This window comes from Ovis aries, chromosome 8 (assembly GCF_016772045.2).
Source record: "Ovis aries strain OAR_USU_Benz2616 breed Rambouillet chromosome 8, ARS-UI_Ramb_v3.0, whole genome shotgun sequence".
NCBI lineage: Eukaryota > Metazoa > Chordata > Mammalia > Artiodactyla > Bovidae > Ovis > Ovis aries.
This window is the reverse complement of record NC_056061.1, coordinates 30,410,797-30,423,791: the sequence shown is the minus strand read 5'-3', so window position 1 is coordinate 30,423,791 and position 12,995 is coordinate 30,410,797. Positions and strand designations below refer to the sequence as shown.

General features: G+C 44.0%; 1 long non-coding RNA gene across 2 annotated transcripts; it reads left to right on the top strand.

Annotated features, from left to right (window-relative positions):
- The first annotated feature begins 590 nt into the window (after positions 1–590).
- Positions 591–11,907, top strand: LOC121820166 (uncharacterized). Of its 2 annotated transcripts, XR_009601617.1 has the most exons (4): positions 591–1,022; positions 2,661–2,744; positions 3,584–3,806; positions 11,327–11,907. It is a non-coding gene; the product is annotated as an uncharacterized LOC121820166 (long non-coding RNA). The 2 variants fall into 2 exon arrangements; XR_006060605.2 differs by having other exon boundaries at positions 3,584–11,907.
- Positions 11,908–12,995: the final 1,088 nt, after the last annotated feature.

Below are 12,995 nucleotides of genomic sequence, written 5' to 3'. Positions count from 1 at the left end.
GCCTTCGTCTTTGATGACAGCAGCAGTCAAACTGACCTTCCAATTTATAGCCAGCTTTTAGTTCAGTTGAGTGATTTCTTTAAATAGAAATCACATTTCTTTCTGAATATGGAAACAAGATTTTTATTAATGGATCCCAGAAATGCGTGTAACAAAAGTCCTCTAGTTTTATAAGCATGCAGCTACTAACAGAGTTACCGTGTCTAATGCTATGAGTTAGAAGATTTTGAGAGGAAATACATCTTTTTTTCACTAAAGCTTTCCTGAAGTCCTCCTTCTGGTAAAGATAATCAGGAATGAAACTTAGGCCTCAAAAAAGATATTTTAAAAAGTTAATGGGTTTCAAACTCAACTCGGAGGTTTATTAAACTTCTTAAGTACGCTTTAATCTTTCTATAATCACCACCTGTTTTGTTCAGTTCTTGTGACTGCCTACTCAGGGACACTGCTAATTCAAGTCATATTTATTTTAGCTTTAGTCAATATTTGACCTTTTTAGTAAATGTTATACTGTTGATATTATACTGCTTAAACATTTATTAAGCAGTGAAAGTTGAGTCTTTACTTCATTTAGTATTTATCTTTGAACAGACCGGGTATAGCACAGATAATCATAGAATTCAGAACTTATTTTATTCAGCTTGAACAAAAGTCATTCTGTGTGCTTGGAAGTGTGTGCAACCAAAGCAGTTCAACGAAGAGAAATAAACCTGTACAAGAACCTGGAAGCCCATTTATTAGTGATTCTGCTAACTCCAGCCCTTGTTGGAAGAAATTAGTTGATGTTAAAATTACTAATTAATTTTTAATTAATCCTGAAGCAAATGCTGAGTATGTCGGTACACCCACAGCAATTCTGTACCTGAACAGTTCCTCATGCTCTACATTTCTTTTTTTTACCAGGTAAAATTCTGAAAATACGATGTTCTTCCTCTCCTAGCCAGAGGACATCAGCCTCAGGGTGGCCAAAGCAGACCTGTAGAAGGCGAGAACGGAGAAGAAGACTCACTTCTTTGACACCAGTAAGTGCTTTGAGTCTCACCAAGAAAAAGAGGAAGGCCATCATCTAGTGAATAGCTTGCGGATTTTGAATGCAAGCGCATTTATCCTCCAAATGTTTATGGAGCATCACCTGTGTGCTGCTGTGTGCCAGGCAGTACGCCAGGGGCTGAGGCTGTGATGTCGAAGCAAATGAACCACATTCCTGCTACCTTGAGGAGAGACAGAAAATAGGCAAATAAATATGGAAAAATTCAGATGTCAATTGTGTCAGGACATTTTTAATAGGATAATTTGATAGATGATTGATGGAGTCTCCTTTGGATTGAGCATCAAAGAAGACCCCTCTGAGGTGATGACAGCTAAGTCTGAAGGAAGAGAAGGATCCAGTCATAGGAAAAGCAGGGAGAAGAACATGCCCAGGAGAGGACACAGTTATGGGAAGGTGCTGAGGCAGGAAGGAGTCCTTATACGACCTCATTTGGAAATAGTCTTCGCAAACATAATTAGTGAAGGTGAGATCTCACTGGATTAGGATGGGCCCTTAACTCAGTATGACTGGTGTCCTTATAAGAAAAAGAAAAGTTGTCCACAGACAGCAGGAGACGACCACGATGTGATGGAGGCAGAGACTGGAATGATGCCTCTACAAGGAACGCCAAGGAATGCCAGCATCACAGGAGGCTGGGAGCAGGCAAGATTCTCCCCTAAAGCCTTCAGGGTGGAGCATGGCTCTGCTGACAACTTAACTCCAGATGTCTAACCTCCAGAACTGTAAGAGAACACATTTCTGCTGTTTAAAGCTGCCTAGTTTGTGATATATTTTACGGCAGGGTGACCTTAGGAAACAGATACAGTTGGGAGGACAGAGAGCGGGAGGCAGGACTGGGCGGTGGGAGACTGGAACGGTGATGCGGCCGCCAAGGTGGCCTCAGCCCCTGGGAAGCTTTGGAGTTGGAAAGACCTGCGGAAACATCTCCGGCGGAGGCAGAGGGCCTTGTGCCCCCAGCGTCCATTTGCCATTGGGTTGACCCAGGAAGGGGTGAAACCTCAGATCAGGCAATTTCCTTCCACTGGGGGTAACATCCTAGAGAGGAACTCAGCTGTGAGCCATCAGCTTCTACTTCCAGCAGCTGGGGCTTTGGGGGCAGTGAGAGCCTCCGTGCTGAAGGGACAGCTGGGCAGGAGATCACAGCATCCCTTACCTGTGGCTGTGTTGTCTGAGCTTGGGAAATCTGGGGGCCCAGAGATAAAAGCCTATTTCTCTAGGGACCAACTGATTCTGGAGAGAGAACTTTGAAGGTAGGGGAGAAGCAGAGTGAACAGAGAAGATGGGCAGGCCTCTGAGAGCTTGAAGAGACGTGAGATCTTTGCTGCAACACCACAACTCAATGTCAGACTCTATCCAAAAGTGAAGGAAGTGCAGCCTCCCTGTATGGTGACCCTCTACCTAAAGGATGTATTAATAGAAGTCCTTTCCTACTGTCAGCTGAGATCAGGCTTCCTGTGACTCAGTTTTTCCCCCTTGCCAAACCAAGCCTTTTTCACTCTGTCACCTACTTGTTCCCAGCAGACAGAAGATATGTTGAGCTTAATTTTTTTTGTAGTTTTCTGTACAGCTCTTTCCAGTGACACACATTCTCTCCCATCCCCTTTCTCAGATGCTGCTGAGGTTCACTGCTTGGGAGCACCAGGGAATGTGTCTCCCTTCCACCATCTGGCAGCTCTTCAAATATCAAAAGACAGTGAGTATGTCTTCCCTAAATCTTTTCTCCAGGCCAAATGTCCCCAGGACTGGATAAACTCTAGTTTCCTATCCTGCTATATAATTTATTACACTGGGCCATCCCTCAATCTTCTTTATATGCTCTTATTTCAAACATTCACTCGATCATCATGTATTTATTAAGCCTCAATTTGGGGACAGGAGCTTTACTAGGTTCTGAGGATTCACCAAGAAGCAAGGAAACTTCCTGCTTTATACTCTAAAGCAGAAAAGACAGGGAAAAACCAACCACAGTTGAATGCAGAGGTGAAGAGCTCAGGACCTGTAGAGATGTACTGCCTAGATTCAAATTGCATCTCCTTCACTTGCTAGCACTGTGTCTTCGAATTACTTAATCTCCTGACCCTAGTCCATTCATTCGTGAAAGCGACAGATACAATGCCTGCCTCATAGCATTGTCACGAGGGATTAAATGGACTCATACGTGTGACACTCTTAAAACAATGCCGGCCACATTGTAAGAGCTTAGTGCACATGACCCATGGTTGTTGCCATGATTGCTACTGAATCAAAGATGCTATGGGAAAGAGAGGCATCCAGGATGATGAGCAAGGTTCTGCCTGTTCCACTGATGCAGGGTAGAATGTTTACTGAGACAGGAGGAGGGGCAGGCCCAGGATAAGGTGTTGGGCTTAGTTTTGCACATCTTAGGTTTGAGGGAATGGTGAGTCATTGAAAAATGTTGTCAGAAGACAACGGATGTACATTTCTGTAGCTCAATTCACAGGCACAGGTTGGAAACTTTCATAACCCCTTAGTATCCTAACATCCTCTTCTGAATTCTCTCCATGTTCTCAGCCTCCAGAAACAAGGTTTTCAGAGCGAGACGCAGTCCTTCAGATATGATCAGAGCAGCCGGGGGCCCTTATGTGTCTAGACACGAAGGGCAGTTCTCATGTGTGGTCAGAGACAGCAAGCCCCTCCCTTCGTCAGTGCTGCACTGGGTGCCAGGCACACGAGGATCGTAACTCACACTTCTGCTCCCAAAGAGCTGGCTGCCAGCAAATCAGTCAATCCTTAGGTGGGTACAGAGCTCTGTCCTTAAATGTCCTTGTTTTTTTTTAAAGATCTCTATTTAATTTTCCATTAGGAGCCCCCATTCTACCGAGTGCAGAAACTCAGTCTCAGTCAGTTTGGGTTCCTCTGCCCCATCCCTGAGGGTGTCTGTCTAGGCTTCAGGGGGTCTCCAGGGACACCTGAAGGGGGTCTTGGAACCTGGCCATCGTGTTTGCATTCCTCCACCGAGATGGCTGTTACCTTCTCCTGCTTCTAGGTCAAGGGTCCACAGGGCACCTGCTGAGCTGGCCTTCTGGTCCTCTCCTCCCACTGGGCTCCTAAAGCCCAGGGCTTGATCTCTCTCTCCTTCTCCTTCCCTACATCCTTTTCTCCATCCGTCACTCTCCCCACCCCTTCTCCACACTTCTCTGAGACAGTCATGGGGAAAGGCTGAGAGGTCATCCAAGACACTGTTTAGCTAACACACCACAAAGCCCTTCCCATCACAGGTCCTCCTAGGAAGCCTGAGCCCCAGGGAGGCACAGGGTGCAGAGGGGTCACTTATCAGAGACCCACGCTATCGATCCACTCATTGATTCCTCTCTAAAACAGTTCCTCCAAACAAAAGAAATACTATAAAATAAAGACATTCTTACTATTTCCAAATATTATCATACCTTCCAGTCAACCCCATCTCTGCCCTGAGAAGCCAGGCAGATCCACCACCCACAAGGCTAGACTCTACAACCTGTTGATTCTCATAGTTTTAACCTATGTCCTCTCCCCATGGCCAGACTCATGGCTCCATCATTTTTCTTCCATTCTAATTCGAACTTCACTCAGTCAGCCTCCCTGCGGCTCAGTCAAATCCCCACCTCCAGTATCTCCTGGTGTTTGAGGCAGGAGAGTGAGGTGATCAAAACCAGAGGCAGGCAGGCAGGTCAGAGAATGTTGGTTGTAACTGTAATCTAGGCAAGATGGGATGAGGGCCTAAACTCAGGCAGGGCCAGTGGTATTTAATCCCCCTCCCTTGAAGGATGCCAAGGACATACCAAGCACTTGGCTAGAAGGTGTAGTGCCACAATCCAATCAAGGCTGAGAGATCATGAGAATCACAAAAGCAGAAAGCAGGTCAAGAGGGATTCTGAAAGTATAATAGAGATGCTCCTGGTGGTTTTGGGTAGGGTGGTGTAACAATTATTAATATATTTAGAGGGATGATGGGATAGTCAAGGGAATGGAGAGAGTGCAATAGAGAGAGATTTATCCACAGAAATCAGTAACCAGTAGGTATGGAGAACAAAGAACCTGACAAACCCAAATTTCACATTGTAGGGAAGGAAAGACTTTCCTCTAGCCTCTATGTTCAGGGACTGGGACCTGCAAATTAAACTGACAAAAGACCAGATTAACAGGAGAAAATGTATACAAATTGTATTGATGTTAATATTTTAATTTTTTTTAATGTGCACAGGAGGCCTTAATAGACAAGAAGACCTAGAATGGCAGGTAGGCTCAGTTAGATCCAGTTTCTGTCTTGGAGCCTGGGTAAGAAGTGGTGGCATTCACTAATGCAGATGACAAGGGAGGAAGTGATTAGAAACTGGGAAAAGATGAGCTCATAAGAGGTGTAGTGTGAGAGGTGGGAGTAAGAGCTAGAATCATGGAAGACAGAATTTTGAGAGTGTGGTGCTAAAGGGGTACTGGGGGAGCAGCCAGAGTAACAGCAAGGTCCAGAATGTGGTCATGATATTGAAAAAGACAAAACTCCTTGGAAAGAACAGGCCCAGGACCTGTGAGCTGCAGGTGTCAGATGAGCTGTCCACAGGGACACGGATACATCGTGTGAGGTGTGAGGCCAGCCCTCCTGGCATGGATGCGCACCTGTCTGTCACTACGTGGTGTATCAGCCATCCCTCCCCGCCCCCTTGTCAGTTGAATAATCTGTGAACATTCCTTTTACATGACTCTTCCAGTTGCTGATAGAAATACTAAACAGGCCAGAGCGGAGTAGTTCCCTTGAACGTGCTTGGGGAGTTCCAAATATGCTTTGAGAGTTATGAAGGATTTTGTTTTATAAAGTTAGGAAGAAATTAATCTTCTACGTAGTCAGCTGACTAATACCTCACCTCCCCTTACCTTCCCATGACAGCCGGATCATAAGCCATGGCAGAGAGAGGAGGGTGAGCTATTTATCTCATGGCTTATTTCCCAGATTTTCTCATGTATCGGTAAGTCAGATCTCCTGGAAGCTACTGAGTTCAGGTCCCATAGATAATCAAAAGCTGTACTTCTCTCAATAAAATATGTGCAAAATGCAAAAAGGCTCTTGGGCTTTCTAGCAGTGATGCATTTTCTGTTGCACCTGATCCTGATAAATTTCATATTCAAGGCTAGGATGGATGGGGACGGGGCAGGGAGGTAGAATAAGGGGATGCTCCTGGTGGCAAGCAGCCTAGAATGAAGACAAATTGAGTCACATAGCTGGATTCTCGCCTAGGCCCTGGCCCGAGCTGCAGGAACTGGGCAGGTCACTGAGCTTCAGTTTCCTCTTAGCTAACGAGGGATCATGCTAGTTTACTATGCTGGGCTTCATAGGTTAGTGTGGAATAAAGGTGAGACAATGGGCTGGAAAGAGCTTTATAAACTCTTAGCCATGAGAGATATGAAGTGAAGGTTGCTCAGTTGTGTCCAGCTTTTTGTAACCCCATGGACTATACAGTTGGTGGAATTCTCCAGGCCAGAATACAGGAGAGGGTAGCCATTCCCGTATGCCATGTCTTTATTATGGAGAACTGCTGGACCTGCATTTCAAACCTTCATCAAGTCTTTGTTGCCATTAACTCTTTGCCCATCCCTATGCACAATCCTTTCCCTCAGCAAGATCTTTGGAAACCCGCGGGTTGTCTGAAGAACTGATTGATTCCGTTTGCAGAGAAAAGCTTCCCCTGCCAATCTAACCTAAACCCAAGCCACCCTAGGCTCATCTTAGCACCAGGTGGGGGAGAAGAAATCTGAGTGTAAAACACCTCTGTTTTTGTTTGTTTTGGCTGCGCTGCGCAGCGTGTGAAATCTTAGTTCTCTGACTAGGATCGAACCCATACTCTCCGCAGCAGAGTCTTAAGCACTGGACAGCCTGGGAATTCCCTGAATGGAAAACAATTCAAAGAGTAGTTTTAAACTTCCTGATGGCAGGGGCTGTGCAGCCTGGGAAGAGGGAAAGACTGCATCAGAAACATTCTCAAATCCTCATTGGACAACCCTCTCACCAAGGCCTGTCATTCTCACTCGCATTTTTCGTTCTTAACGTGGATAATTTTCAGATACTTCTCTCTACCCATAACCTAAACAGCCCAGCAGGCCAGCTTCACAGGTACATTAGAGGAAATGCTGTGAATACGTAATTTTTTTTCCGATGACACAATTTTCCAGGTCACGGCTGCCTCTACCTTGAAGCTATGTATGCGTTGCGTCAGACTCAGGACAGTAGCAAGAGGAGAGATAAAGATCTTCAAGGCTCTACCTCCCACTCTCCTCCAGCTCCTGGGCAGAGCCTGCTAACCCAGGGGGCTGCCTGCTCTCAGAAGCTGGAGGCTCTGGGTGGGTGGGTGGCTCTGTGCCATGGCCCACTCCCTTCCCTCTCTTTCCATAATAGCCACTGCTCCACAAGTTTGAGTCCCCAGGCAGGCAGGCAAGTGGCTCATAAATTGTTCAGTAAAGGGTAGCTATTAAGATTACTAATAGCATGCTATGTGCTGTGGGCTAGTCAAGGGAAATATGACCCAACTCACATTCCAGACAGTTAAGATCTATCCATTTGGGTGAATAGCGTTTCTTGGGTTCTAATATAGGCTTCCCTTGTGGCTCAGCTAGTAAAGAATCCACCTGCAATGCAGGAGACCTGGGTTCAATCCCTGGGTTGGGAAGAGCCCCCTGGAGAAGGGAAAGACTACTTTCCCTGGGTTGAGAAGATCCCTTGGAGAAGGAAAAGGCTAAAGTTTTAATACAGAACCTTAAATCTGACAAGGCTTTGGGAAAACAAAGGTCTGGTCCTCTGCCTTTCAGCAGGAAGAATATCTCTAGTCTGCATATGAAGGCTTTGAGGCTTAGACAGGTTGGCATTTTCCCAAGGTCATACATTTGTCTGGGGCAAGAACCAGATCTTCCTCTGGCCTTTGTTTCTCCTTAAGGCAACGCTCATGTTTATTCCTCAGAAAGTAGCATTTGCCTTCTAAGTGTTAAGTACAACACTAACACTGTGAAGAGGGATAATTCTATTGTTTCTACTCCCTTAAGATATCTGGGTCATCTCAGACTGAGGCTAATCAAACTGCTGGAGCTGTCTGCAAACCAGAAGGCAAGGGGCTGAAGTAGACACCACCTCTCCCAAGGAGGCTAGATGGGACTTTAAGAGGGAGGGAAGAAAATGTGATAAACAAAATAACAGCCATGTGACAACACCGGAAAGATCTTAACATATTAACAATGCTTTCTTTAGAAAAAGGGAGGGGGGAGGGGGGCAAGGTAGGAAAAAGAAGAAGCAGGATGTAGCTTCAAGGAATACAAGTACAGCGACGTGTTGACTAAGACAGGTGGGTAGCTGCTCGAAGTTAGTGTAAAAGAAATAACCTGATCAGGTTAGAGTCCACCAGTACAAGAAATTAGAGAAGATGAAGATTTTTTCTCCCTTCCTTCCTTTTGGTCTCCCTGACTCTCAGGCAGGTGCTCGCACGAGCTCTCTCTCTCTCACACACACACACAGACACACACACCCACTCTCAAATGGAGTAAATACTGTGAATGGCACAAACCACCACATCAAAGCTCATAATTATCCTATTTCAAGGTGCCTCCAACTCCAGTGCTTGAGATGATTTATTTGAAGAGCTTTTCAAATGCTACAGGCTACAAAAGTCTCTGGACGTTTCTATTCCTTACCTTTAAACTCAGTTGAAAAGTCCCTTTCTTCTCCTGCTAGCTCGCTGAGATGGGAGTCGGTGATTTCATTAGCTGTTCTGAGATGGCAAACAGTGCAGTGCTGTTCGGCTGACCAGCAACTTAAATTCACCGGCTAGACTCTTGGTGGTGAAAACACCACCTCAGAGACCTGCCTTTGCAGTGGCTCAGAAAAACTCAGATCAGTGTTCGCCACGCTTCCCTTGACCCTCTAATGGCACGATTCTTCCCACACTTTCTCAGATCCGTCTTTTTGTTTTCTTTTAGTTAGTAGACCTTTTTCTTAAAAGGTTCAGGTTTATAGAAAAATTGAGCAGGAAGTCCAGGGCTCCCATATCCTCCTTCCCCCATCCCAATTCTCCTATCATTAACATCTTGCATTAAGTGCACATTGGTTAGAGTTGATGAACCAATACTGATGTTATTCACTAAAGCCCACAGTCTACATTAGGATTCACTCTTTGCGTTGTATATCCTATGGGTTTGAACAAATGTATAATGTCATGTACCCAGTGTTTCAACATCACACAGTACTTTCACTGCCCTAGAAATTCCCTAAGCTAGTCATCACTTCCTCACCGCAACCCCTGCCAACCACTAATCTTTTTATTATCTCTATAATTTTGCCTGTTCCAAAATGTTACATAGTTGGAGTCATACAGTATGTATGCATTTCCGATTGGCTTCTTTCACCTGGCAATATGCATTTAAGGTTCCTCCATGTCTTTTCACAGCTTGTTAGCTCATTTCTTTCAGCACTGAACGATACTCTATTGTGGATGTCTCATAGTTTATGTATTCACCTACAGAAAAACATCTTGTTGCTTCTGAATTTTGGCAATTATGAATAAAGCTGCCAAACATCTGTGGGCATGTTTTTTTGTGAACAGAATTTTTTAACTCCTTTGGGTAAACATCAAGGAGCATAATTTGCTGGATTATGTGGTAGGAGTATGTTTGGTTTTGGAAGAAACTGTCAAGCTATCTTCCAGAGTGGCTTTACCATTTTGCATTCCCACCAGCAATGACTTAAGAGATCCTACACATCCTTGCCAGCTTTTGTTATTGTCACTGTTTTGGATTTTAATCATTCTTTTATGTGTGCTGCTGCTGCTAAGTCACTTCAGTCGTGTCCAATTCTGTGCGACCCCATAGACAGCAGCCCACCAGGCTCCCCCGCCCCTGGGATTCTCCAGGCAAGAACACTGGAGTGGGTTGCCATTTCCTTCTCCAACGCATGAGAGTGAAAAGTGAAAGTGAGGTCGCTCAGTCGTGTCCGACTAATATCGACCCCATGGACTGCAGCCTACCAGGCTCCTCCGTCCATGGGGTTTTCCAGGCAATAGTACTGGAGTAGGGTGCCATTGCCTTCGGGTATCTTATTTTAATATGCAACTCCCTAAGGATATTTTCATATACTCATTTACTATCTGTACATCTTCTCTGGGGAAGTGTCTGCTCTAATCTTTTACCCTCTTTTCAGTTGGTTGTTTGTTTCCTTATTGCTGAGTTTTGAAAGTTCTTTCTATATTTTAGATACTAGTCCTTTATCAGAAATGTCTTTTGCAAGTATTTTCTCCCAGCCTGTAGTTTGTCCTTTTGTTCTACTAAAGATCCATCTATTTTTGTAAATCAATATATTTTCTATCCTTTTCTTCTCTGTTTCCTTGGCAAAGTCTTCTGTTGGTCTGAAAAATATAGAAAAGGACAGTTCTATACCAAAATTCCAAAGGTCCTAGGAAGGAAGTCAAACAAACCCAAGAGTCCTGAAACTATTTGACAATCTCAGTCCTAAAGAGAATTGACTCCTAACAGCTACAGCACTGGGCCCAGGAAGTAAAACCTGCTCCTGCCTTTGTGGAGCCTAGAATGGGGCACCGTATAAGAATCTGGATGCTGTTTGCAGATTTTTAACTCCCAGAGACAGAGGGAGCTCTGATGAGCCCGTGACTACTTGGCCCCATCAACCCATGAACACTGCATACAGAAAGAATTAATAAATCAAATCTAAGAGAGTTAAAACGTCCATTGACAGATGAGTGAATGAAGATGTGGTACATAGATACAGCCATAAAAAGGATCAAAACTGGGTCATTTCCAGAGACATGGATGGACCTAGAATCTGTCATACAGAGTGAAGTAAGTCAGAAATAGAAAAGCAAATATGGTACATGAACACATAGATGTGGAAGTAGAAAAATGTTACAGATGAACCTATTTGCAGGGCAGGAATAGAGATGCAGATGTAGATAGCAGATGCAAGGACACAGGGGTAAGGGAGGGTGGGATGAACTGGGAGATTGGGATTGACATACATATATATATATATATACACTATCATGTGTAAAACAGATAGCTAGTGGGAACCTGCTGTATCACACAGGGAGCTCAGCTCTGCTCTGTGATTACCTGGGGCGGTGGGATGGGGGTGAGGGGGTGAGGTCCAAGAGGGAGGGGATATATTCCCTGTGGCTGATTTACTTCATTGTACAGTAGAAACCAATACAACATTACAAAGCAACTATACCCCAATTTAAAAAAAAAAAGGATACTGTTGCATATTCATAATAAGCTCATTATTTTCCACAGTGGTTCAGCTCTGGACTCTATCAAAGAAATTGATGGTATTATCTAATGTAACCCAGACCACGGGAAGGAGTGCCACAGAAAGGATCACACATGCACCTAAGCGGGAGGGTGCAGAGAGACCAGGAAAATAAATAACAGAAGCCCAAGAGTGGTGATTCCAAAGAGAAGCCTGAAGTGTCTTCTCTAAACTGTTACAGTCTCACTTTTGCCCTGATTACTCTGTGGAAACAGGATGAACTAGTTGGATAGGTTTTACCCATTTGTTGTTGAGGGTTTTTTTTTTGTTTTTTTTTTTTTACTCTTGCCAAACATAAGTCCCAGGAATTGTGTTTGATCTCTTACTCTCTTGCCTTTTCCAGGCCCTTTCTATTAAGCACCATGGAATGGGAAAAAAAAAAAAAAAATCCTTGTACAGTTTATCAAGAGGGGCCTATAAAATCAGCTGTAATGGATCTAGTCTCACTGGGCAATGGGCTGGGCAAGAAAGGCCAAGAAGATTTACCTAAAAGGTGAACTGTGCCCTACATGTATATTTCAAAATAAAATTAAACTATAAAATAAATGTTGGGAAGTTTAAAATATTCTATTTCTTATAGTGATGATATCAATACTTTTTTTTATCAAATAATATATCCTTTCTAAAATCTCTTTCTCACTCTGCTGAAGCTGCTGATGACCTCAACAAGGACTGCATAGCTGACCTGAATGATCTTGCATTGAAAGGGCCCAGCTTTACCCTGGGCTCCACTGGACAAATACCCCCCACACAAGAACAGGCCAGCCCAGTCCTGGGGTTATCAAAGAGTGCTGAAGAAGATGGCTATTGACAGACATCATTAATTCTTAGCTATTTTTTATGGCTTGCCCCACCTTTTCTATCACTAATTAGATCAACAAGTTGTGGTAACAGTGTTTAATATGATGGTTGCTAAGGAAGGAAGGGTATCTCAAAACCCCATAGGGTTTTCTTTGCCTGTTACAAGGCATTTCTTCTAGATGGCTGACAATAAAACATTTATATCTATGTATTAATAGTAAATACTACTGAATTGTCACATGTCCTGGCTTCTTTGCCATTTGACCAGTAATAGGTGAAATTTTACATAATTTTTTTTTGCTTGCTGCACAGCTTGTGGGATCTCAGTTCCCCAACCTGGGATTGAACCCAATCCCTGGCAGTGAAAGCCTAGAATCCTAACCCGTTGGCCACCAAGGAACTCCCAGTAAAATATGAAATTCTTAAAAGATCAATTTTTAGACACTTTCAGGATTGGGAGATACTAATTTTCTACTCAACCTTGAGATTGTAATTTCTTTTTTCTGGCAAGATTTAACCTTTAAATTGGTTTTAAAATCAATCTGATATTGCTTTTTTCTCTTCCCTCTCTGATCCTGTTCATAATTCTCACAGTGGAGGCTGACAATTTCTTTCTTATCTTGGGAACCATAGCCACTCATATTCCAGGCCTCTCAACCATCCCAGGTGGGGAACAAAGCATGGCTCTCTCTCCCTGCAGAGAATTTGAAGATGAAATGCAGTTCATATTAGCACAAGAGAAGTGGGTATGCCTTTTCCTGGAGATCCTTTCAGAAATAATTCTCTTGCCTAACAAACAGGTTGGCTCGGGCCCTGCCCTGACTAAATTCTGAGCAAGACACGTTAGGAGAC